Source organism: Triticum aestivum, chromosome 2A (assembly GCF_018294505.1).
Source record: "Triticum aestivum cultivar Chinese Spring chromosome 2A, IWGSC CS RefSeq v2.1, whole genome shotgun sequence".
NCBI lineage: Eukaryota > Viridiplantae > Streptophyta > Magnoliopsida > Poales > Poaceae > Triticum > Triticum aestivum.
The window spans coordinates 529,310,006-529,335,640 of NC_057797.1; positions in this window are offsets into that span (position 1 = coordinate 529,310,006).

Sequence of the window (25,635 nt, forward strand, 5' to 3'; positions counted from 1 at the left end):
GTAGAAGGTCTGAGGCGCCCGGAATCTGGAGCCTAGGGTGTTGGAACTCGAGGCGACGGGCGAACTTGTTTTGGGATTGGAGAAAAGGAGTAAGGCCCTGGTCTCTTTATAAGAGGTTGAATACCAGGAGCCCTCCCTGTAACCGTTTGGGACTCGCCTTTAATCGAGAAAACAAGCTAACGGGCATGATTGGGTTACCCACGTCCGTATTGATGAGAATCCCGTAAAAGGGGGGCACACGATCTCTGCTTTGACAAGATGTGCCAAGGAAACCGCCTCGCAAAACACGCTGAGGTGGAAAAGTGAAAACGATTCGAGTGAAGGACTTGGCTGTAGTGTGACGATGCACTGCGGAATACGTCAGCAGATTTGATTTTTGTTAATATTATTCTCTCTATGGCAATATGTGGAAGCTTATTTTGCAGAGCCGGACACTACTCTTGGTGTTTACAATCTTTTATGAAGGACTCGGAGGAGGAACCCGCCTTGCAATGCCGAACACAATTTGCACGCCGGACTCGTCGTCATTGAAGCCTGGTTCAGGGGCTACTGAGGGAGTCCTGGATTAGGGGGTGTTCGGGTAGCCGGACTATACCTTCAGCTGGACTCCAGGACTATGAAGATACAAGATTGAAGACTTCGTCCCGTGTCTGGATGGGACTTTCCTTGGCGTGGAAGGCAAGCTTGGCAATGCGGATATTCAAGATCTCCTATCATTGTAACCGACTCTATGTAACCCTAACCCTATCCGGTGTCTATATAAACCGAAGGGTTGTAGTCCGTAGGCAATCAACTCCATATACAACAATCATACCGTAGGCTAGCTTCTAGGGTTTAGCCTCCTTGATCTCGTGGTAGATCTACTCTTGTACTACCCATATCATCAATATTAATCAAGCAGGACGTAGGGTTTTACCTCCATCAAGAGGGCCCGAACCTGGGTAAAACATCATGTTCCCTGCCTCCTGTTACCATCCGGCCTAGACGCACAGTTTGGGACCCCCTACCCGAGATCCGCCAGTTTTGACACCGACAATCTCCAAAGCACCATCTTGATCTCCATCGTAGTGTCGTTGTCGTCTCGCCAACTATTGCTTCTACGACTATCACTACCGCTTAGTGATAAAGTAAAGCAATTACATGGCGATTGCATTTCATACAATAAAGTGACAACCATAAGGCTCCTGCCAGTTGCTGATAACTTTTACAAAACATGATCATCTCATACAACAATTTATATCTCATCACGTCTTGACCATATCACATCACAACATGCCCTGCAAAAACAAGTTAGACGTCCTCTACTTTGTTGTTGCAAGTTTTACGTGGCTGGTACGGGCTTCTAGCAGAACCGTTCTTACCTACGCATCAAAACCACAATGATTTTTCATCAAGTGTGTTATTTTAACCTTCAAAAAGGACCGGCTGTAGTCAAATTCGAGTCAACTAAAGTTGGAGAAACAGACACCCGCCAGCCACTTGTGTGCAAAACCACGTCGGTAGAACCGGTCTCATGAACGTGGTCATGTAATGGTTGTGCGGGCCGCTTCATCCAACAATACCGTCGAATCAAAATAAGACGTTGGTGGTAAGCAGTATGAACATTATCACCCACAACTCATTGTGTTCTACTCGTGCATATCATCTACGCATAGACCTTGATCGGATGCCACTGTTGGGGAACGTAGCATGCAATTTCAAAAAAAATCCTACGATCACGCAAGATCTATCTAGGAGATACATAGCAATGAGAAGGGGAGAGTGTGTCCATGTACCCTCGTAGACCGAAAGCGAAAGTGTTAGGTTAACGCGGTTGATGTAGTCAAACGTCTTCGTGATCCAACCGATCTAGTACCGAACGTACGGCACCTCCGAGTTCGGCACACGTTAAGCTCGATGACGTCCCTTGAACTCTTGATCTAGCAGAGGGTCAAGGGAGAGTTCCGTCAACATGACGGCGTGGTGACAGTGATGGTGATGTTATCCGCACAGGGCTTCGCCTAAGCACTACGGTGCTATGACCGGAGGAGTAAACTGTGGAGGGGGCACCACACACAGCTAAGAGAACTATTTGTGTGCTTTTGGGGTGCAACCCTCCCCCGTATATAAAGGAGGATAGGGGAGGCCGGCCGGCCCTAGGGGCACGCCAAGTGGGGGGAGTCCCACTAGGACTCCTAGTCCTAGTTGGCTCCCCCACTTCCATCCAACGGAGAGGGGGAAATGGGGAAAGAGGGGGAGAAGGAGAAGGAAAGGGGCCCGCGCCCCTCCCCCTTGTCCAATTCGGACTCCCATGGGGCGGCCACCCATTGCGGGATCCCCTCTCTCTCCCGTATGGCCCATGTAGGCTCATTACTTCCCCGGGGGGTTCCGGTAACCTCCCGGTACTCCAAAAAATACCCAAAACACTCTGGAACCATTCCGGTGTCCAAATACTATCATCCAATATATCAATCTTTACCTATCGACCATTTCGAGACTCCTCGTTATGTCCGTGATCTCATCCGGGACTCTGAACAATCTTCGGTCACCAAAACACAACTCATAATACAAATCGTCAACGAACGTTAAGCGTGCGGACCCTACGGGTTCGAGAACTATGTAGACATGACCGAGACACATCTTCGGTCAATAACCAACAACGGAACCTGGATGCTCATATTGGTTCCTACATATTCTACGAAGATCTTTATCGGTCAAACCACAATGACAACATACGTCATTCCCTTTGTCATCGGTATGTTACTTGCCCGAGATTCGATCGTCGATATCTTAATACCTAGTTCAATCTTGTTACCAGCAAGTCTCTTTACTTGTTCTGTAATGCATCATCCCGCAACTAACTCAATAGTCACATTGCTTGCAAGGCTTATCGTGATGTGCATTACCGAGAGGGCCCAGAGATACCTCTCTGATACTTGGAGTGACAAATCCTAATCTCGATCTATGCCAACCGAACAAACACCTTCGGAGACACCTGTAGAGCTTCTTTATAATCACCCAGTTATGTTGTGATGTTTGATAACACACAAGGTGTTCCTCCAGTATTGAAGAGTTGCATAATCTCATAGTCAAAGGAATATGTATAAGTCATTAAGAAAGCAATAGCAATAAAACTTAGCAATCGTTATGCTAAGCTAATAGATGGGTCTTCTCCATCACATCATTCTCCTAATGATATGACCATGTTCATCAAATGACAACACATGTCTATGGTCAGGAAATTTAACCATCTTTGATTAACGAGCTAGTCAAGTAGAGGCATACTATGGACACTTTGTTTTGTCTATGTATTCACACATGTATGAAGTTTCCGGTTTAATACAATTCTAGCATGAATAATAAACATTTACCATAATATAAGGAAATATAAATAACAACTTTATTATTGCCTCTAGGGCATATTTCCGTCAGCTAGTATTGACATTAACTGCACCAACGCACTACCACTAGCACGTGCCCGCAGAACTTCCTTCATGAAGGGACGAGGCCCTGTGGTTACGCTCTTATCTCCTCGTCGATAGATCCCCTCCCGTAGAGACCATGCAGTTCATCATTGCTGCCATGGATTTGCTAGACGGCTCTCCTCCTCGTTAGAGCTGGGAGACCTTGGACGACGATCCTCTGGGAGAAATCGCACGCTGCTCTGACTTCCACACCGCCGCAAGAATCAGTGGTCCTGCACCAACTATTTTAAGACATTGCATAAACAAGCTTGGGAGAAGGCCATGTTTGTTGGTCTTCCATGCGTCGTGGAGGAGAAGGTTATTCAATGGGACTCTAGTCTACCGCAACATGGCCGCAGTTGCATCTTGACACTGCTTGAGTTGCCAACGTTGAGAGTCAGACATATTTTGTCCGATGAGCAGGTCAGTAATGGAGTTTGATCATGTAGTATATTCTAAATACACTTAGTTATTCCATCTCATAATTTCTCTGCTGCCCACCGTTGCACAGGTTTGGGTTGGTGCCAACGAAGATTGGCTTGCGTACCTACTATCGGATACCACCATCATTTTGCACAACATCCACACCAGTGCAACCTTTCCCATAGACCCCTTGTCCAACATTGGGATCGGCCTTACGGACTAGCAGGGCTTGAGTACGTATGATGGTGCCACCATGAGGTTGAAGAAAGATAGCAATTGCAGAACAACCAAAAAAGTACCATAGCTATGACGATTACTATCTCAACGGTGTTCAACATAAGCATTGCCATCAATAAAAATGGCCCTAACAACAGAGGCTGGCACATGTTGGCCGTAATGATTTGTTCCCGTGCAAGTTCGAAGACGTAGAGTGCCATGTAGGCCGCATCTTGGCGGTGACAAACCAAGGGACATGTTTCATCCGGGTGCCATCCTACGATATGGGAGATAACTAACGGAATGCACTAACCATTATTTGCGTCTCTAACGGTACTCCATTATTTTGCAGGGACCAGGCATCCCCCAATCAAAATTAGATCGTTGATCCTGGATTTGCATGTGCATCCGCCATTTGGTCTAACCTGAAACCTTGTAACTGACTTTAACCGATTGGGATCAACTATTTTAGCAGTCGTTACCCATGGTACCCTTGATAGGCAACAAGGTGGCACGATCGAACCCTCACCATGTACCTAGGTATTCCGTTCTCCCATTGTTGTGTGCTAGAGTAGTATTATCTTATTGTCGTGTGACCTTATAGTAGCAAACATGTTTAGTACTAGTACTTGTTACTCTAGTTCTTTTCTTTTCTTGACTGGGACTGGAACCATGAGGAGGGGATCGATGATTAGATGAAAGTGCTAGTTATCGACTAGAGGGGGTGAATAGGAGATTTTTATGAAAGTCTTCAAAACACGAGGTCTTTGAAGACAAACAGTAGAAATGAACCTATTGATATGCAGCGGAAGATAGACTACACTAGACAAGCCATAGTCAAGTAAGCAATGTTGTCGGCATTCTGGGAACGAGGGTCCCCAGACTTGCCTGCCCGCGGCCCATGGCGTGGCTTTGCTAGCAGGCCTGTAAGGCCCATCTTCATCAAGGCACTCAAGACCCTTGCGAGGGGCCAAGCCTCGCGAGGTGGACGACACAAGACCTCCTCAGGAGTGGCGTCACCAGGCTGGCTCGTGAGGGGCGGAGAGTTCAAGGCCAGGCAAACCTCGCGAGGTTCTCGTGACGTGAGCCATGACGATCGAGACTAGGCGGGCGCCAGCTCGCGCAGCGTCCTTGTTTCCTCTTTGGTGCTAAGGGGTCAAGCGCAGGCGCGGAGTACCGAGGCATCAAGCAAAGGTTTCCATATTGATGCAATGAGACCAAGACCCGAAGGACAGCAAGACGGAGGTCACCGTGCAGCCCAGGACGACGTCACCACCAAAGCCTTTGGCAGGCGAAGACCACTTTTGTCAGGATAGCTTGTACTACCTGTCCCCTTTCAAATGGGTCATTGTTGGCTCCCTTCCTGCTTAATATTTGGGGAGAGGATCAGGGCCTCTATAAATAGGACTAGCCACCACCCTAGCTAGGGGGAGATCTGAGATTGGAGCCACCACGTCCTTGGCCACCAAGCACAGAAACACCTCAACCTCAGGAGGATGGTCTTCCCCTTGTACTGTTCACCCTCAGCCCAAGAGGCAATCCAAGTTCGTACGCTAGAGGCAAGTTCCTTGTGTAGTGGCCACCCAAGTTCAAGCCGGAGATGCCGCCGTGCTACGACGGCGCGGCGGACCTGTCGGCTTTCCTTCTAGCGTACGAGGAGGCCGTCCTGGAAGCCGGGGGCGATGACAAGATCATGGCCAACTGGTTCCCAATGGCCCTTGTAGGCGTGCCGCGTGCCTGGCTCCTCCATTTGCCGGAGTCTTTTGTCGCCACCTGGGAGGAGCTGCGCAACCTCTTCATCACTCACTTCGGGGAACCGACGGCCCCCATCCTCGCAGCCCTCCTCAGCAGTTCACAAGCACCACCCTCAGATCGGCATGTCAAGCCGTACTTTCGCCAGATCGGCGCCTCTTCCAAGCGCCCGGGGGCTCCGCCCGGCTGGGCCGTGCCTGAGGCCAACCTCACCTTAGACTCAGAGGATCATCCCGCCTCCACCATCGGCTCGGGTGCGCTCCTGATGCTGTGCGCACCCACCATCTGCCATGTATCCATCACCAAGGCGCTCGTCGACGGCGGCGCCGGCCTCAATGTGGTCTCTGTCGAGGCCTTCAGCCTCCTTCAGGAACCATTCGATCGGCTCCGCCCCAGCAAGCCCTTCTCGGGGGTTGGCGGAGGCCCCGCCCGCTCCATGGGGCAGATCCACCTCCCCATGACCTTCGGCACGCGTGACAACTACCGCACCGAGCTCATCGACTTCGACATCACCCGCATTGGCCTCCCGTACAACGCCATCCTCGGGTACCCAGCTCTGGCCCAGTTCACGGAAGCAACCCATCCTGCTTACAATCTCATGAAGATGCTGGGGAGCCAGGGTGTCCTCACCATCAAGGGGGCGCCAAGGAGGCCCTGGTGGCGCTCAATCTTGCCCTCAAGGCCGCCGCGACAGCACGACCTGCCGACGCGGATACCTCCAAGACCAAGGGAGCCGCACCAACCAAGAAGAAGCAGTTATTCACTCAGGACAAAGCAGAAACCAAGCAAGTGTTGGTCGAGGAGGGCGGGTCCTCAGGGGCAACCTTTACCATAGGCGCCAACCTCGAGCCTGCTCAGGAGGAGGCGCCAGTGAAGTTTTTGCATGCAAACAAGGGAGTGTTCGCCTGGGAGCCCATTCAGCTGGTAGGGGTCCCAAGAGAGGTAATAGAGCACCACCTGAAGGTGTGCTCCAACGTACGCCCCGTGAAGCAGAAGGCAAGGCGGAAGTCCATGGAGAAGCAAGCTTTCCTCGTCCAAGAAACCCGCAAGTTGGAGGCTGCGGGTGTCATTCGCGAGGTTCGGTACCCCGAATGGCTATGAACCCCGTCGTCGTCCCCAAGAAAGGCGGGAAGGAGCAGATGTGCGTCGACTTCACCAACCTCAACAAGGCCTGCCCCCAAGATCCGTTCCCGCTTCCACGCATCGACCAGATCGTCGACTCCACTGCCGAGTGCGACTTGCTATGCTTCCTGGATGCGTTCTCAGGATATCACCAGATCAAGATGGCGGTAGAAGATGTGGAGAAGACGACCTTCCTGACCCTGTGTGGGGTGTACTGCTACACTTGCATGTTGTTCGGGCTGTGCAACGCGGGTGCAACCTTCTAGCAGATCATGCACATCGCCGTAGGGTGGCAGCTCGGGAGAAACGCTGAAGCCTACATCAACGACATCGTGGTGAAATCTCGGGAGGCGGGGACCTTGATCCAAGACCTGGAGGAGACCTTTGAAAACCTTCGCCAGGTGGACTTGCGGCTCAACCCGGAGAAATGCGTGTTTGGCGTCCCTTCCAACAAGCTATTGGCTTTCCTGGTGTCCCACAGGGGGATCGAGGCCAACCCAGAGAATGTCAAGGCCAATGAAGACATGACTCCACCACAGACCCTCAAGGAAATGCAGAAGTTGGCTGGTCGGGTGACTGTGTTGGGGCGCTTCATCTCCAAGCTGAGAGAGCGCGCCCTACCCTTCTTCAAGCTGATGAAAAAGAAGGGCTTGTTCGAGTGGACCCCGGAGGCCGACCAAGCTTTTCAAGACCTCAAGAGATACCCGACCAGCCCTCCAGTGATGGTGGCGCCGCGACCTCGCGAGCCCCTAGTTCTCTATCTTGCCGCCACCCCGAACTCGGCCAGCGCGGCTCTGATGGCGGTTCGGGAAGAACACCAAGCCAAGGGCGCATCGCACCGTGCCACGCCTCCAGCAGAGACGACGCAAGACCAGAAGGGCGCCACAAGGGCCGCAGTAGCAACGGCAGAGGATCAGGCTCGGCAGGATAACGCCCCCAAACTCGCAAAGACTTCGGCAAGCGATCAAGCACCGGGGGCCCTACCCCCTCAGGAGGCACCCCAGCTTCCGGAAGACGCAAACCTCATCAGCACGCCTACCCTTGTCGAGCACCCGGTATACTTCGTCAGCATGGTGTTGCGGGATGCAAGAGCGCGGTACCCCATGCCTCAGAAGCTCCTACTCACGCTCCTAGTGGCCTCGCGAAAGCTGCGGCACTACTTCTAGGGCCACCCCATCAAGGTCGTCTCAGCTTACCCATTGGAGAGAGTGCTCAGAAGCCCCAACTCTGCCGGAAGACTCGCTGAATGGAACATCAAGTTGCAAGCATTCCAGTTGGAGTTCAGTACTACCACGGCCATCAAGGGGGTTGTGCTTGCTGATTTCGTGGCAGAATGGACAGACGCCACGGCGCTTGAAGAAGGTGAAGACCGGTCCCTCTCGCCAGGAGGCGAAGCGCCTAATGGTTGGGTCATGTATTTTGATGGTGCCTTCGCGCGCCAGGGCGCGGGGGCTGGAGCAGTACTCATCTCGCCCACTGGGGACAAGCTCTACTACGCTGTGCAGCTCTGCTTCCAGCAGGATGAGAAGGTCTCCAACAACATTGCATAATACTAAGGCCTCATAGCCGGCCCGAAGGCTGCGGCGGCGCTGGGGGTGAAGCGTCTCACTATCAGGGGCGACTCACAGCTCCTCGTCAACTTCTCCAACAAGGTATACGAGCCGAAGGACGAGCACATGGAAGCATACCTCACGGAGGTGCGCAAGATGGAGAAGCAATTTTTGGGCCTGGAGTTGCAGCACGTGCCTCGTGGCACCAACAAGGTAGCTAACGACATTGCCAGAAGAGCATCCAAGCGACAGCCCCAAGAGCCTGGCGTCTTCGAGGAGCGGCTCTTCAAGCCATCAGCAATGCCACCTCTTTCAAGAATATCTCAGCCTCGGGAGGACCTCCCGCAGCCTCCTGCCATAGGAGCCCCAGCCTGTGGCCCGACCTCAGGAGAGCGCCCACTCCTAGCGCTCGAACCCCAGGAGGGATGCTGGACCAAGGAATTTAAGGAATACCTGATGCAAGGGGCGTTGCCGGAGAAGGAGGAGGACGCAGAGCGCGTGGCTCGTCAGGCCACAGCATACTGCATCCAGGATGGTGAGTTATACAGGAAGCGACCAAATGACGTTTCACTGTGTTGTATCTCTAGGGAACAGGGGAAAGAGCTGATAGCTGACATACACGGCGGGGACTGTGGGCACCACTCATCGTCGTGAACCCTCGTCGGCAAGGCATTCCGAAGTGGATTCTACTGGCCTACGGCACTCAACGACGCGGCTGAGCTGGTGAAGTCCTGCGAGGCCTGCCAATTCCATGCCAAGCAGATCCATCAGCTAGCTCAGGGCCTCCACCATTCCACTCTCGTGGCCATTCGCGGTCTGGGGGCTGGATATTCTAGGGCCGTTCCCTCTGGCGCCTGGGGGCTATCGATACCTCTACGTCGCCATCGACAAGTTCACTAAGTGGCCGGAGGTTGAATCCGTCCGCACCATCCCAGCTGGCTCTACGGTCAAGCTCATCAAGGGCCTCATGAGCCATTTTGGGGTCCCCAGCCGCATCATCACCGATAATGGCTCGCAGTTCACTAGTAATCTCTTCAAGTCATATTGTGCTAACCTTGGAACGCGGATCTTCTACGCCTCGGTAGCACACCCCAGGAGCAATTGCCAAGCCGAACGCGCCAATGCGGAGGTCCTGAGGGGCCTCAAGACCAGGACCTTCAAGAAGAAGCTCGAAGCCTGCGGCAAGGGCTGGCACGATGAGCTCCAGTCCGCGATTTGGTCAATACGCACCACCGCCACCAAGCCAACGGGCGAAACCCCGTTCTTCCTCGTCTATGGAGCAGAAGCAGTCCTCCCTCACGAGGTCAAGCATAGGTCCGCACGGGTCCTGGCGTTTGATGAGACGCAGCAGGACGCCACGCGGGGGGTGGACCTCGTGCTGGGGGAGGAACGTCGCCACGAGGCTGCACTACGGGCGGCAAGATACCAATAGGCACTGCGGCACTACCACTGTCGTAGTGTCCGCTCCGGGACTCTTGAGGTGGGTGACCTCGTCCTGAGACGGGTGCTCTCTAGGGAGGGGCTGCATAAGCTCTCACCCATGTGGGAGGGCTTGTTCAAGGTCGTCCACATCTCTAGGCCTGGCGCCGCGCACCTGGAGACGCAGGACGGGGTACCCGTCCAGAACGCCTGGAACATCCAACACCTCCGGAAGTTCTACCCATGAAGAAAGGCCCAGTGCCTGTGAAGAAGGCCCGGTGCCTGTGAAGAAAGGCCCAGTGCCTGTGAAGCAAGGCCCCGTGCCTGTGAAGAATCGCCGCCCGTGACACTCTCACGTAATAATGAGTGGGGATGTACATGCCCCGGAGCCTCAGGAGAGCCGCCCTTGGGCCTCGAGGGCTCCCTCCCACACCGAGTGGCAGCACTTAGCTCCGCGCTGGTGAGAAGACGTCGAAGACTAGACTAGGTGTCGGACGCGGCTTTTCATTTGCTTTCCGAAGTTGGCTCGCCCCTCTTTTAATTGAAATTTGCTTTCTAGTGCCTCTTGCCAGTCCCATTTTATCGCTTTTTGCCTCTGTTTCTGCCTTCACTTCTTTGGTCGACCAGTACTCTCCCTCACGTCCCTCGCGAGGGGGCTGAACAGGTACCTTCATGAGCTTCCTCCTTCTATCTTTTTGCGAGGCACCCTTGTTCGAGCCCACAAGCTGCCGCACCTCTCCTAATCCGTGCCCCACGGGTATCGTGACGCGAAGCGCCGAGTCAAGGCCAGCGGCGCCTATGACCAAGCCCCAGGTGAGCGATAAACCTCTTGACGAATTTTTTGCAATTCCTAAGCACATATCAGGTCCAGGAGGCCTCGACGGGTACTAGGAAGCAAGCGCCTCGTGAGGAGGAGGCCACTCAAAACAAGTCGAGCTAAGTTATCCCTACATAAAACGACGATATTGCGACACAGCACAGGAACGGCAAACATAACATAACGATTGAGATCATAGTTTGATACACACCCCTCCGGGGCCCATTCTGGTTTCTTTCTGATGCGGGAAGGAAAAGAAGAACAAAGTAGATGTGGCGCCTACAGTGGTCCATGGGGGCAGGCCCCAGCGCCCTCCTGAGCTCAGACGGACCCCTCCTCATGCTTCATGGAGGCGTGGCGACGAGACAACCCGCCACCATCTTCGAAGCGGGCACGACGGCGTGGTGGCTGGTTGTAGCCGCCACTGCTAGAGCTGTCGCTGGGGGAAGAGCTACCATAGCCGGACGAGACGCGGTCGGCACCTAGGGCGGGTTCGCCCTCATCCTCGTCGCGGCCGTCGCCAAGGCCGAGCACCTCCTCGCCATCGTTCACCTCAGGGCAGCACCCGGTGCAGCGACCATCTTCCCCAAACACCCTCACATAGAGGGTTGCATCATTTTCGTACTTGAAGTGAAGGGTGCACCGCCTGCCAAAGCCGCGCGCGCGGGCGAACATCTGCCAACCGTGGGCTAGAGCTACATTGCCCACGGAGGAGACCTCGATCGCGACCCAGGAACCCTGCTGCAGCAGCCGTCTGCTTGTAGCCAAAGCCCGCTTGGACCTGAGGCCGGCAGCTCATCAGTGAAGAAGCGCGGGAGCTGAAGCCAGTTGTCGGCCGGGTTCTCCGACCAGACGACGAACTTCGGCAGCATCTCCGCCGAGTGGAAGCGCGACCGGGAAGGCCGGGCGACCACGGCACGTCTCCCTTCATTAATGAGACTTCCACAACCGGAGCAACCTCTGCCCCACGAAGCGGCACCACCACCGCTGCGCGAGGCCGCAGCGGGGGTTATGGTGTGCTTGCGTGGATGGCCGCGTCCACGCTTGGGCACCGTAGAGCCGGGCCCCTCGTAAGGGGCCTTCCCCTTCTCCGCGGTAGTGAACCTCCTCGACGGCACCATTGGTGGCAGGAGAGGAGCAAGGAAGGAGAAGAAGCAGAAGAGGCAGAGGAAAGATGGGCAACCAGCACCCCCCATGATCACAGGTAATGATGGTTTTCCTTGCATGTCGCAGGGACTTGTTAGTCGGGCAGTTGCCGAGGCAGCGTGGGGAAGCGGAGACGCCCACGTCCAATCAACCGCCACATGTCGACCAAGGCCGCAGGCTATTGGGGCCCGCGGCGCTCCGCGCTTGACCTTTGGCTTCACCTTGAAGCCAAGCCCGAGCGCGCCTTGGGCCCGGGGGCTACTGTCTGCGTTCTGGGAACGGGGGTCCCCAGACTTGCCTGCCTGCGGCCCACGGCGTGGCTTTTCTAGTAGGCCTATACGACCCATCTTCATCAACAAGGCACTCAGGACCCTCGCGAGGGGCCAAGCCTCGCAAGGCGGACGACACAAGACCTCCTCAGGAGCGGCCTCACCAAGTTGGCTCATGAGGGTCGGAGAGTTCAAGGCCAGGCAAACCTCGCGAGGTTCTCGTGACGTGAGCCATGACGATCGAGACCAGGTGGGCACCAGCATGCGCAACATCCTTGTTTCCTCTTTGGTGCTAAGGGGGCAAGCCCAGGCGCGGAGTACCGTGGCATCAAGCAAAGTTTTCCATAGTGGTGCAACGAGACCAAGACCAAAAGGATGGCAAGACGGAGGTCACCGTGGAGCCCAGGACGGCGTCACCACCAGAGCCTTTGGCAGGCGAAGACCACTTTTGTCAGGATAGCTTGTACTAGCTACCCCCTTTCAAATTGGCCGTTGTTGGCTCCCTTCCCGCTCAATATTTGGGGAGAGGACCAGGGCCGCTATAAATAGGACTAGCCACCACCTTAGCTAGGGGGAGATGTGAGATTGGAGCCACCACATCCTTGGCCACCAAGCACAGGAACACCTCAACCTCAGGAGGTTGTTCTTCCCCTTGTACTGTTCACCCTCATCCCAAGAGGCCATCCACCACCACCACACTGGAGTAGGGTATTACACCACAACGGTGGCCCGAACCAGTATAAATATTGTGTCTTTGTGTTGCGAGTTCGTCGAATTAGTTCGTAAGATCTTAGCTGAGCTAGAACGTGGATCGGCAGGGGGGTCTTCGCGCGCACCCCAGAGTTCGAACCTTAAAGGTTTTTCCGGAACCCTTGATCCGACAAATGTAATGAAAGCACGAATACTATCAGTAGCTAGGTAGTATGGATCAGGATGGAAGACAGTATGAAGCCAAACAGGAAATAGTCTTCACTCAGTGAAGTCAGACAGATTAGACAAGCAAGCAATGACTTCACGAAGACAAACAATAAAGTAAAGGGAAGTGGGGCATAGAACCAGTTGCTTGGTGAAGACAAGGCTTTGGTAGACCAGTTCCAGTTGCTGTGACAACTGTACGTCTGGTTAGGGAGGCTGAGATTGAACTCAGAAGACCGCGTCTTCACCTTATTCCCCTTGAGCTAAGGACACCCAGTCCTCGCCCAATCACTCTGGTAAGTCTTCAAGGTTGACTTCCAAATCTTCACATACTTCGTTCACCGGCGATCCATAATGGCTCTTGGATGCTCAGAACGCGACGCCTAACCGGCTGGAGGATTCACAGTCCTCAAGTGTAACAAGTCTTCAGGTCACGCGGACAGAAAGACTTCAGTGATGCCTAACATTCTTTGGCTTTGGGTGTTTTGGGATTTGTCCTCGCAAGGATCTCTCTCTCTCTCTCTCAAAGGCTTCGGAGGTAGGTTGCTCTCAAACGACAAAAGTCATGCACTAACTCTAAGAAACCACTAATTTATGGTGTAGGGGGTGGGCTATTTATAGCCAGGAGGCAACCCGACCTGATATGTCCGAAATGACCCTGGGTCACTAAGGAACCGACACGTGTCCAACAGTCAGATTTCAAACACACGCGGCAGCTTGACTTGGGCTACAAGCAAAGCTGACTCATCCAACTCTGGATAAGATTTGCTCTCATTATCTTCCCTCGAAGACATATGATTTTGGTTGAGCGTCACATCAGTCACTCCGACTTTGTTCACTTGGACCCCACTTAACAGTACGGTGGTTCCTATGACTCAATAAAGAATAAAGGAAACTACGAAACAACTGTATCTTCACACTCCACAGTCTTCAAGTGAATGTCTTCACATGTCATAATCTTCACGAACCACCATTGTCTTCAATTCTTCACACATTTTTAGGGGTCATCTCTGTTAGGTAAACCGAATCAATAAGGGACTACTACATGTGTTATCCTGCAATTCTCACAAACACATTAGTCCCTCAACCAAGTTTGTCGTCAATACTCCAAAACCAACTAGGGGTGGCACTAGATGCACTTACAATCTCCCCCTTTTGGTGATAGATGACAAACTGGTTGAAGTTTTCAACGGGGATAAAAGTATGTGAAAGTTAAAGATCAAAGTCATTGTCTTCATAAGTTGCAAAAGGCTCCCCCTGAAGATGTGCATATAAGTAGTTTGATTTTGAATGCAAATGCACATGGCAGGTTTTACTTTGTGGAGATCCTCTTCAACTTGCAAAGACAATTCATCATGCATATATAAGAATAACGAAGTTAATGACATGCATAATGAGAAATAGGCGTCTGCAGAATGACTTCATGCGGAATTTATCATCGCATCACAAAGTAGCAGCAAAAGTAGCAGACGACCATCAAGTTTAAGTGCTACAACTTAAGAGCCAAATAGTTTCAAAATTAGAGTTGTAAGAACTTAGCAAAAATAATGCAACCACCCTATATGGATCCGCTTGAAGACTATCAACCTTATATGCGTCTTCCCCTTTTGTTAGTAAGGATCAAAAAGGTTTGAAGACGTAGAGGATCTACTCGTTCCCAGTTGGAGTAGATGATGGAGAAGGGTCGACGTTGGAGTTTGGTGGTGTAGACGGGCCTGAAGCAGAATCATGGTGTAGTGCAGCCAGAGTGGGTGAAGTGGTGTCATCCTCTTCATCGATGACTCTCGCAACAATAGTTGTAGCGGAAGATGAATGTTCAGAATCTTCAATGGATGGTGTGCGATGCCAGCTTGCAGTTTGCGGAGGCCTGGAGTCAAACTTGAAGCTCTGTGTGAAGCCATCTTCACGAAGATCATCTTTAGAGCAGAGCAATGTGAGGCTCTTCCAGGACCACCGACAGGCTTCATGCGCAACGAAGGAGTTCTTGGTGGCCAAGTTGCGAATGCGATTAACATCCACCAAGGGACTTTACATTTAATGCTTCAGCCAGTCATGATGCCTATCTTGCTTTTGATGTAGAGAATCCAGAAGCTCGCGGTCATTGAGGACTCGGGGACACTTTTGAGGCCTTTGAGCAATGGTGCTGGCAGTGGCTTTAGTAATGGCAGGGTGCAGGAGATGTAGGTTGCCAGCTAGGGGATAAGTCGGAGTAGCAGCATTTGGCACATGAATCCCTTCAATGGGTTGTGTGAAGCTTTGGAATTCAGTGTTTTGAAGGTGTAGTGGCTTCTTTGCATGCTCGGGGTAGATGGCTTCAATAGACATATCAACATCAGGCAGAAATACAACGTGGTTGCGCGCTGAAGGTTGATAGTTGATGGTTGAATGAAGCTTGATCAAACGAATCACCCATGGAGCATAGAACTTCAGTCCAAAAATTATCAATTCCAGAGGCTGCAAGCTGTATGATGAAGAAATACTGAGTGTTGAATCTGATGCCGTTGATAATATAGAACACCAATGTCTTCATGGCGCCTTCCAGTTTAGCTTCGGAGGAATTGCCTTTGATTGGCCAGAGAGTACGCCTCAGAATATGATACACTATGCGCGGCAAGTACTCAAGGTCTTGAAAAAAGAATTCCTTGGGGTATTCCGTGTCATGGGGCAATGGCTTCATCACGCTTAGCATTTGGCTCATGTTCGTCTCTGGCTTCTGGAATATGCTTTGCAGTTCGTTTTGATGAAGCTGACAACCAGGTTCATACAAGTCACCTGGAGTGGGTAGGGAAGCAAGCTCGATGATATCCTGAGTTTTGGCATCATGATGAATGTCACCTGTCATCCGCTCAAGGATCCAGGTCTTCGGATCCCTGTTGTACCCTCGAATATGTAGTGTGGCATAGAATTGCAGTTGAAGCTCTTCATTACAGTGCTCCTTGTCAGTAACAAAGGGCAGCAGACCAACATCCCTGAAGCAGTCAAGGGCCTCCTCAAGGCATGGCAGCCCAGCCATAGCATCAAAATACAGACGCTTATGAGGAAAAATCTGGTCCTGGTTGTATAGGATGCAGGAGTAACAGCTTCACTGCTGATGGCTCCAAAACATGTCAGAGGAGATTTTGGGCTGCTTGTATGGGTTCTTGGCGCTGTTAAAGAATGTGTTGTGCTCTCTAAACCTGAGTACACTAAATGAGCCTTGAGTCATGGCAGTACTTGGAAGCCTTGGCAATCTTGGCTTTGGGTTCTTAACTTGAGGCCTCTGCTCCACATGATAATCATACTGAGGTCCGGGAGCAATGGGTGCAACCATAACTGGCCATTTGACAATGACAAGCTCGCCACTATGATTGAATGCGTGTTCCATTGTATGAGGCCTTTGTGGAGGAACGACATCTTCGGAAGTGATTGGCTGCACTATGGTGTTAGTGGCAGGATTAGCGTCAGGCTCCACATTGTCTGTAGCCATGATTGTGTCATTGGCTCCAGTGGTGTTGGTGGTGATAGCCTTATTGTTTTCAACCTCCGTTTCTTCAAAAACTAGAGGGTCGGGCACGATCACATCCTCTTCGGGTTGGACTGGATGAACGTTAGGGGGAGTAGCTTCTCTCTCTTCTTCTTTTTTCTTCTTCGGCAGATGCAGCTAGAATGTCTTCAATAGCTTTAGCTTCAGACGCAGAAGCAGGCGTAGAAGGGATCGCTTCAGGGAACATTTGACGTGCTACTGAGCTTGTGTGTTGCACATCCTCTTCTGGAATTCTTGTCATGGAGACCGGAGGCCTGAGGTCTTTGCGAAGCCTGCGGAATGTTGGCGATGCCTTTGGAGAGGGAGTGGTCTGGTCCATGTAGTTATCATCATCAAGCACCAGAGTGGTGACTTGAGCTGGTGGAGTATGTGGGGTCTCGTCTTGAAGGGGTGTCTTGTTGTTGTTGCTCAACCCATGAGTCATCTTGAGCAACTGGCGTCAAGGGACGACTAATGCTAATGAGTTCACTACTCATGGGAGCAGGCGATGATACCGACTTGGGTTCAAGCTAAGGAAGGACTTCATCATCATTCACATTGTCTTCATGACCAATGTCTTCAGCTGTGTTGGGGTCAACAGCTGGAATCTCTTCACTTTCTGGGGCCTCTATGGAAGCAAGCTCATGGATCATGAGGCGGCGCTCGCGGTTAGCTGAGGCAGGGAGAGAAACAGAGATTGGTTCAACGATGAGGGGCTCTGAGGCAGCAACACCCTCTTTCCTTGAAGACTTTGAAGCCTTTGTCTTCAACTTCTTCTTGGAGGGAGCATCATCAGAGGTGTCTTTGAGCATCCTCTTCCTGGCTTCGGCTTCGGCTTGCCTTGTCTTCTTCTGTTCAGAAGCTGCTGAGGGGACCTTTGGCTTCGAGCCAGTCATGCTTGGTCATTCCTGCCTTGGAGCTTCGGATATGGCTTCAGCAGACTTCTTTTTCTTGGCAGCCATCTTGGGGTCGATGCCAGGACGCCCAAGATCCTTTCTCTTTTCAGCTTCATTGTGCACTTGCACACATTTCTGCGCATAGTACTTCATGTGCTCGCATGAGCCTTTGGCTTCTTCACGCTTCTTGTTGAACTCTGCCTTGAGGTTATTCATCATCTTCTTGAAGATTTGCACATCAGCGACACTGAGCTTGGCCATATGCTTCTTGAAATGTGCCTTCTCATCATCTATCTTGTTCTTGAGCTCAACTATTTTCTGAGCCAAGGCAAGTTCATTGGCAATGGCTCTATGAAATGTGACGCTGATGTCCACAGGCAGCTGCAGATCATCAATGTTGATGCTCTCATCCTCAAACCATTCATCAATGAAGTTGTTTAGTATATCAACATCGAAGAGAGGCATATCATGGAAGATCTCAGCCTCTTGCTTGCTCTTGATCAACATCTCTAGAGCTTCATCTCCTAGATCTTCATCACTGGACAAATCAATGGTGTTTTCCTCATTACACAGAACGGCGGCAGGAGTCAGGTCATGCCCTAAAATCTTCTTGGGCTTCTTGGTCTTCTTGGAGACACGAGACAAGTCTTTAGACTGCACACTAGGTTCAGGAGGAGCAGTCGTCAATGGCTTCACAGTCGAAGCTCTTGGTGCTGCAGAGGGTATTGAAGCTTTTGACTTCTTCTTCTGCTTCGATGGTGCATGTGCATCAGAGTCTGCATCCTCATCAGATTGTTCTACCATGGCCCTCTGAGCAGCAATATGGGAGAGGAGCCCATCAAAGCTATTGAAGGGGCCGATGACATTAGGATTGGTGTCACGTGTGCCATCCGGCCAAGGAGCAGACAGACCAGGGTTGATGTGGAGTCCGAGTTCCTTCATGTTCTTGGCTGCCAACTCCTTTGCAAACTAAAATTTACGCTTGAAGAGATTGTCATCACGACACCATAGAAGAGATGATGGGTCGAACTTTTTGGCTGAGGTCCTGGACCATTCATGGATAGAAGCCTTGGGCAATAGCTTCAGGCTTCGTCTTGGGTTGCAGATTCTTGTAAATAATATCGTCCCACAGGCGCTTGATGGCATTCTTTTCAGCATACTCAGGAGTGGCAAAGTTGTATTTGAACCACTGTTCAGCCCAATATCTTCGGATCCATTGTATTTTGGTCTTGCGCTGATTGTAGCTCTCCTCTGGATTAGACTTGTACAATTCAAACAGATCCGGAGGTAGATCTAGAGCCGTATTGCCACGGTGCTGCCTGCCACCCTTCCGTGTAGATTTTTCAGATGCCATTAAATTCAGATAGAGAGGCTTCAAGACAGTGAAAGGCTTCTGTCTACTTGTCAAACAAGAACTGGCTTCAGGAGAGTCAAGGTGATGTTGTAAGTATTCTGCAAATGAATGCAGACTATGAGAACCAAGGGATTCTCCCACGGACATGTACCTGTGACAGCATTAGAGATGCGAGGGAAGGGGAAGAGGTCATATGCATTCTCAGAAGATTTTGAAGATAAATCAGTTTGAAGACATTTACCTCATAGTGCGAAGACATTCACTTATTTGAAGTGAGTTGGTTCCAGATTTGTATGAATCCATGGATAAGTACAAGTGAGGAATCTAACTAGTTATGAAGCATAAGTGAATATACTTTGCAAGACATGAGATTACAAAAAGAAAGATCCAGATTTGGAAGTGTAGAAACCACTTTTGGTTGAAGTGGATGGATTTGACAAATCAAAAAATTGGTAGAAAGCGAGTTTTATTTACCACAGAAGAACTGCTAGACGAGGCAGAACGGATGTCGAGCAGTCCAATCTCCCGCGCCATAACTTGGCGGTGGAAGACACCTATAGCGGCGGCGGAAAAGACGAGGTCCATGGCCGGTGTGAGGACGGCGTCGAAGAAGTCGCGGCAGCTAAGCGCTTCATCTCTAGCGTCGACGCGAGCTAGCGGTGGCGCTAGGGTTTGAGCAAGATGGCAAGTGCTACCTCTTGAGCATGCGTTGGTTTCCCCTTGAAGAGGAAAGGGTGATGCAACAAAGTAGCATAAGTATTTCCCCTCAGTTTTTGAGAACCAAGGTATCAATCCAGTAGGAGACTACACGCAAGTCCCCTAGTACCTGCACAAACAAACAAGAACCTCGCAACCAACGCGATAAAGGGATTGTCAATCCCTTCACGGTTACTTATGAGAGTGAGATCTGATAAAGATAATAACATAAATATTTTTGGTGTTTTTGTGATATAGATTGGAAAATAAAGATTGCAAAATAGATAGTAAACTAGAATTCTAGATTTGAAACTTATATGATGTAAAGTAGACCCGGGGGCCATAGGTTTCACTAGTGGCTTCTCTCAAGATAGCATGTATTACGGTGGGTGAACAAATTACTACCGAGCAATTGATAGAAAAGCGCATAGTTATGATGATATCTAAGGCAATGATCATGAATATAGGCATCACATCTGTGACAAGTAGACCGAAACGATTCTGCATCTACTACTATTACTCTACACATCGACCGCTATCTAGCATGCATCTAGAGTATTAAGTCCATAAGAATGGAGCAACGCTTTAGGCAAGATGACATGATGTAGAGGGATAAACTCAAGCAATATGATATAAACCCCATCTTTTTATCCTCGATGGCAACAATAAAATACGTGCCTTGCTGCCCCTGCTGTCACTGGGAAAGGACACCTCAAGATTGAACCCAAAGCTAAGCACTTCTCCCATTGCAAGAAAGATCAATCTAGTAGGCCAAACCAAACTAATAATTCAAAGAGACTTGCAAAGATATCAAATCATGCATATAAGAATTTAGAGAAGAATCAAATAATATTCATAGATAATCAAGTTCATAAACCCACAATTCATCGGATCTCGGCAAACACACCGCAAAAAGAGTTACATCGAATAGATCTCCAAGAAGATCAAGGAGAACTTTGTATTGAGATCCAAAGAGATAGAAGAAGTCGTCTAGCTAATAACTATGGACCCAAAGGTATGTGGTAAACTACTCACACATCATCCGAGAGGCTATGGTGTTGATGTAGAAGTCCTTTGTGATTGAATCCCCCTCCGGTAGATCACCGAAAAAGGCCCCAAGATGGGATCTCACGGGTACAGAAGGTTACGGCGGTGGAAAAGGTGTTTCGTGGCTCTCCCCGATGGTTTCAGGGTATAATAGTATATATAGGCGAAAGAAATAGGTCGGTGGAGCTACGAGGGGCCCACGAGGGTGGTAGGCGCGCCTGGCCCCCTGGACGCGCCCTCCTACCTCGTGGTCGCCTCGCTGCTTCCTTGACGTTCACTCCAAGTCTCCTCGATCACGTTTGTTCCAAAAAAGATCCTCGCGAAGGTTTCATTCCGTTTGGATTCTGTTTGATATTCCTTTTCTGCGGAACACTGAAATAGGCAAAAAAACAGCAATTTGCACTAGGCTTTTGGTTAATAGGTTAGTCCCAAAAATAATATAAAAATGTATATTAAAGCCCATTAAACATCCAAAACAGATAATATAATGGCATGGAACAATCAAAAATTATAGATACGTTGGAGACGTATCAAGCATCCCCAAGCTTAATTCCTGCTCGTCCTCGAGTAGGTAAATGATAAAAACAGAATTTCTGATGTGGAATGCTCCCTAACATAATTTTCAATGTAATTCTCTTTATTGTGGCATGAATGTTCAGATCCATAAGATTCAAGATAAAAGTTTAATATTGACATAAAATGGTAATACTTCAAGCATACTAATAAAGCAATTATGTCTTCTCAAAATAACATGGCCAAAGAAAGTTATCCCTACAAAATCATACAGTCTGGCTATTCTCTATCTTCATCACATAAAATATTTAAATCATGCACAACCCCGATGACAAGCCAAGCAATTGTTTCATACTTTTGATGTTCTCAAACTTTTTCAATCTTCACACAATACATGAGCGTGAGCCATGGATATAGCACTATAGGTGGAATAGAATGGTGGTTGTGGAGAAGACAAAAAAGGAGAAGATAGTCTCACATAAACTAGGCGTATCAACGGGCTATGGAGATGCCCATCAATAGATATCAATGTGAGTGAGTAGGGATTGCCATGCAATGGGTGCACTAGAGCTATAAGTGTATGAAAGCTGAAAAAGAAACTAAGTGGGTGTGCATCCAACTCGCTTGCTCACGAAGACCTAGGGCATTTTGAGGAAGCCCATCATTGGAATATACAAGCCAAGTTCTATAATGAAGAATTCCCACTAGTATATGAAAGTGACAAAATAGAAGACTCTCTATCATGAAGACCATGGTGCTATTTTGAAGTACAAGTGTGAAAAAAGGATATTAACATTGTCCCTTCTCTCTTTTTCTCTCATTTTTTTATTTGGGCTTCTCTGGCCTCTCTTTTTTATTTGGGCTTCTTTGGCCTCTTTTTTTTCTTTTCTCACATGGGACAATGCTATAATAATGATGATCATCACACTTTTATTTACTCATAACTCAAGAATTACAACTTGATACTATAACGAAAATATGACTCTATGTGAATGCCTCCGGTGATGTACCAGGATATGCTCTGAATCAAGAGTGACATGTATGAAAGAATTATGAACGGTGGCTTTTCCACAAATACGATGTCAACTACATGATCATGCAAAGCAATATGACAATGATGAAGCATGTCATAATAAACGGAACGGTGGAAAGTTGTGTGGCAATATATCTCGGAATGGCTATGAAAATGCCATAATAGGTAGGTATGATGGCTGTTTTGAGGAAGATATATGGTGGGTTTATGGTACCAGCGAAAGTTGCGCGGTACTAGAGAGGCTAGCAATGGTGGAAGGGTGAGAGTGCGTATAATCCATGGACTCAACATTAGTTATAAAGAACTCACATACTTATTGCAAAAATCTATTAGTTATTGAAACAAAGTACTACGCGCATGCTCCTATGGGGATAGATTGGTAGGAAAAGACCATCGCTCGTCCCCGACCACCACTCATAAGGAAGACAATCAATAAATAAATCATGTTCCGACTTCATCACATAACGGTTCACCATACGTGCATGCTACGGGAATTGCAAACTTTAACACAAGTATCTCTCAAATTCACAACTACTCAACTAGCATGACTCTAATATTACCATCTTCATATCTCAAAACAATCACCAAGTATCAAACTTCTCATAGTATTCAATGCACTTTATATGAAAGTTTTTATTATACCCATCTTGGATGCCTATCATATTAGGGCTAATTTTATAGCCAAAGCAAAATACCATGTTGTTCTAAAATACTCTCAAAATAATATAAGTGAAGCATGAGAGATCTATAATTTCTACAAAACAAATCCACCACCATGCTCTAAAGAATATGAGTGAAGTACTAGAGCAAAATAATCTAGCTCAAAAGATATAAGTGAAGCACATAGAGTATTCTAATAAATTCCGATTCATGTGTGTCTCTCCCAAAAGGTGTGTACAGGAAGTATGATTGTAGTAAACTAAAAAGCAAAGACTCAAATCATACAAGACGCTCCAAGCAAAACACATATCATGTGGTGAATAAAAAATATAGCCTCAAGTAAAGTTACAGATAGACAAAGACGAAAGAGGGGATGCCTTCCGGGGCATCCCCAAGCTTAGGCTTTTGGTTGTCCTTGGATTTTACCTTGGGGTGCCTTGGGCATCCCCAAGCTTAGGCTCTTGCCACTCCTTGTTCCATAATCCATCAAATCTTTACCCAAAAACTTGCAAACTTCACAACACAAAACTCAACAGAAAATCTCATGAGCTCCATTAGTATAAGAAAACAAATCACCACTTAAGGTACTGTAATGAACTCATTCTTTATTTATATTGGTATTAAACCTAATGTATTCCAACTTCTCTATGGTTCATAACCCCGATACTAGCCATAGATTCATCAAAATAAGCAAACAACACACAAAAACAGAATCTGTCAAAAATAGAACAGTCTGTAGTAATCTGTAGGTTTCGTACTTCTGTAACTCCAAAAATTCTACCAAATTAGGATGAACTAAATAATTTGTATATTGATCTACTGTTTCTGGAATCAGTATTTTATTGCTCTTTGGTTAAAAACGTAAATTATTCTCGTGAGCGCATACGTTGGTTTTCCCTTGAAGAAGAAAGGGTGATGCAGCAAAGTAGCGTAAGTATTTCCCTTGGTTTTTGAGAACGAAGGTATCAATCCAGTAGGATCCTACACGCAAGTCCCCTAGTACCTGCACAAACAAACAAGAACCTCGCAACCAACGCGATAAAGGGGTTGTCAATCCCTTCACGGTCAATTACGTGAGTGAGATCTGATAAAGATAATAACATAAATATTTTTGGTATTTTTGTGATATAGATTGGAAAATAAAGATTGCAAAATAGATAGTAAACTAGAATTGTAGATTGGAAACTTATATGATGCAAAGTAGACCCGGGGGCCATAGGTTTCACTAGTAGCTTCTCTCAAGATAGCATGTATTACGGTGGGTGAACAAATTACTGCTGAGCAATTGATAGAAAAGCGCATAGTTATGATGATATTTAAGGCAATGATCATGAATATAGGCATCACGTCCGTGACAAGTAGACCAAAACGATTCTGCATCTACTACTATTACTCCACACATCGACCGCTATCCAGCATGCATCTAGACTAGTAAGTTCATAAGAACGGAGTAATGCTTTAGGCAAGATGACATGATGTAGAGGGATAAACTCAAGCAATATGATATAAACCCCATCTTTTTATCCTCGATGGCAACAATAAAATACGTGCCTTGCTGCCCCTGCTGTCACTGGGAAAGGACACCGCAAGATTGAACCCAAAGCTAAGCATTTCTCCCATTGCAAGAAAGATCAATCTAGCAGGCCAAACCAAACTAATAATTCAAAGAGACTTGCAAAGATATCAAATCATGCATATAAGAATTCAGAGAAGAATCAAATAATATTCATAGATAATCAAGTTCATAAACCCACAATTCATCGGATCTCGGCAAACACACCGCAAAAAGAGTTACATCGAATAGATCTCCAAGAAGATCGAGGAGAACTTTGTATTGAGATCCAAAGATAGAGAAGAAGCCATCTAGCTAATAACTATGGACCCGAAGGTCTGTGGTAAACTACTCACACATCATCGGAGAGGCTATGGTGTTGATGTAGAAGCCCTTCGTGATCGAATCCCCCTCCGGCAGATCGCCGAAAAAGGCCCCAAGATGGGATCTCACGGGTACAGAAGGTTGCGGCGGTGGAAAAGGTGTTTCGTGGCTCTCCCCGAAGGTTTCAGGGTATAAGAGTATATATAGGCGAAAGAAATAGGTCGGTGGAGCTGTGAGGGGCCCACGAGGGTGGGGGTGCGCCTGCCCCCCCTGGGCGTGCCCTCCTACCTCGTGGCCGCCTCGCTGCTTCCTTGACGTCCACTTCAAGTCTCCTGGATCACGTTTGTTCCAAAAAAGATCCTCGCAAAGGTTTCATTCCGTTTGGATTCATTTTGATATTCCTTTTCTACGAAACATTGAAATAGGCAAAAAAATAGCAATTTGCTCTGGGCTTTCAGTTAATAGGTTAGTCCCAAAAAATAATATAAAAAGGTATATTAAAGCCCATTAAACATCCAAAACATATAATATAATAGCATGGAACAATAAAAAATTATAGATACGTTGGAGATGTACCAGCGAGGTGGAAGAGGAAATAATGACTGGACGGGTGTGTGTTCTTAAGGTGAAGGGTTGCGCAGTGCAATTACGCAGGTGCCCCTGGCGGTTCACATCTGATGGACATGTCGCATGCATGCAACTCATTGATAGTTGTTCCATGTTCCCACGCACGCCTGGTTTGTCGGGTGGTTGTTCCGGCTTCTCTAGTATCCAGGAAAAAGAGATAAGGCATTTAAAATAGTTTTAAATATGTGTCTCTTTATCTTTAGCTGACAAGGATGCAGTGAAGAAATTCGACACGTTTCAATAGAATGCATACGACTAGATAGATAGAATTTGAGGAACAAGCATATAAGGTAGGGGTGGGCGTTCGGTATAAACCAAATTTTCGGTTTCTACCATTCGGTTTTTATTCAAATTCGGTT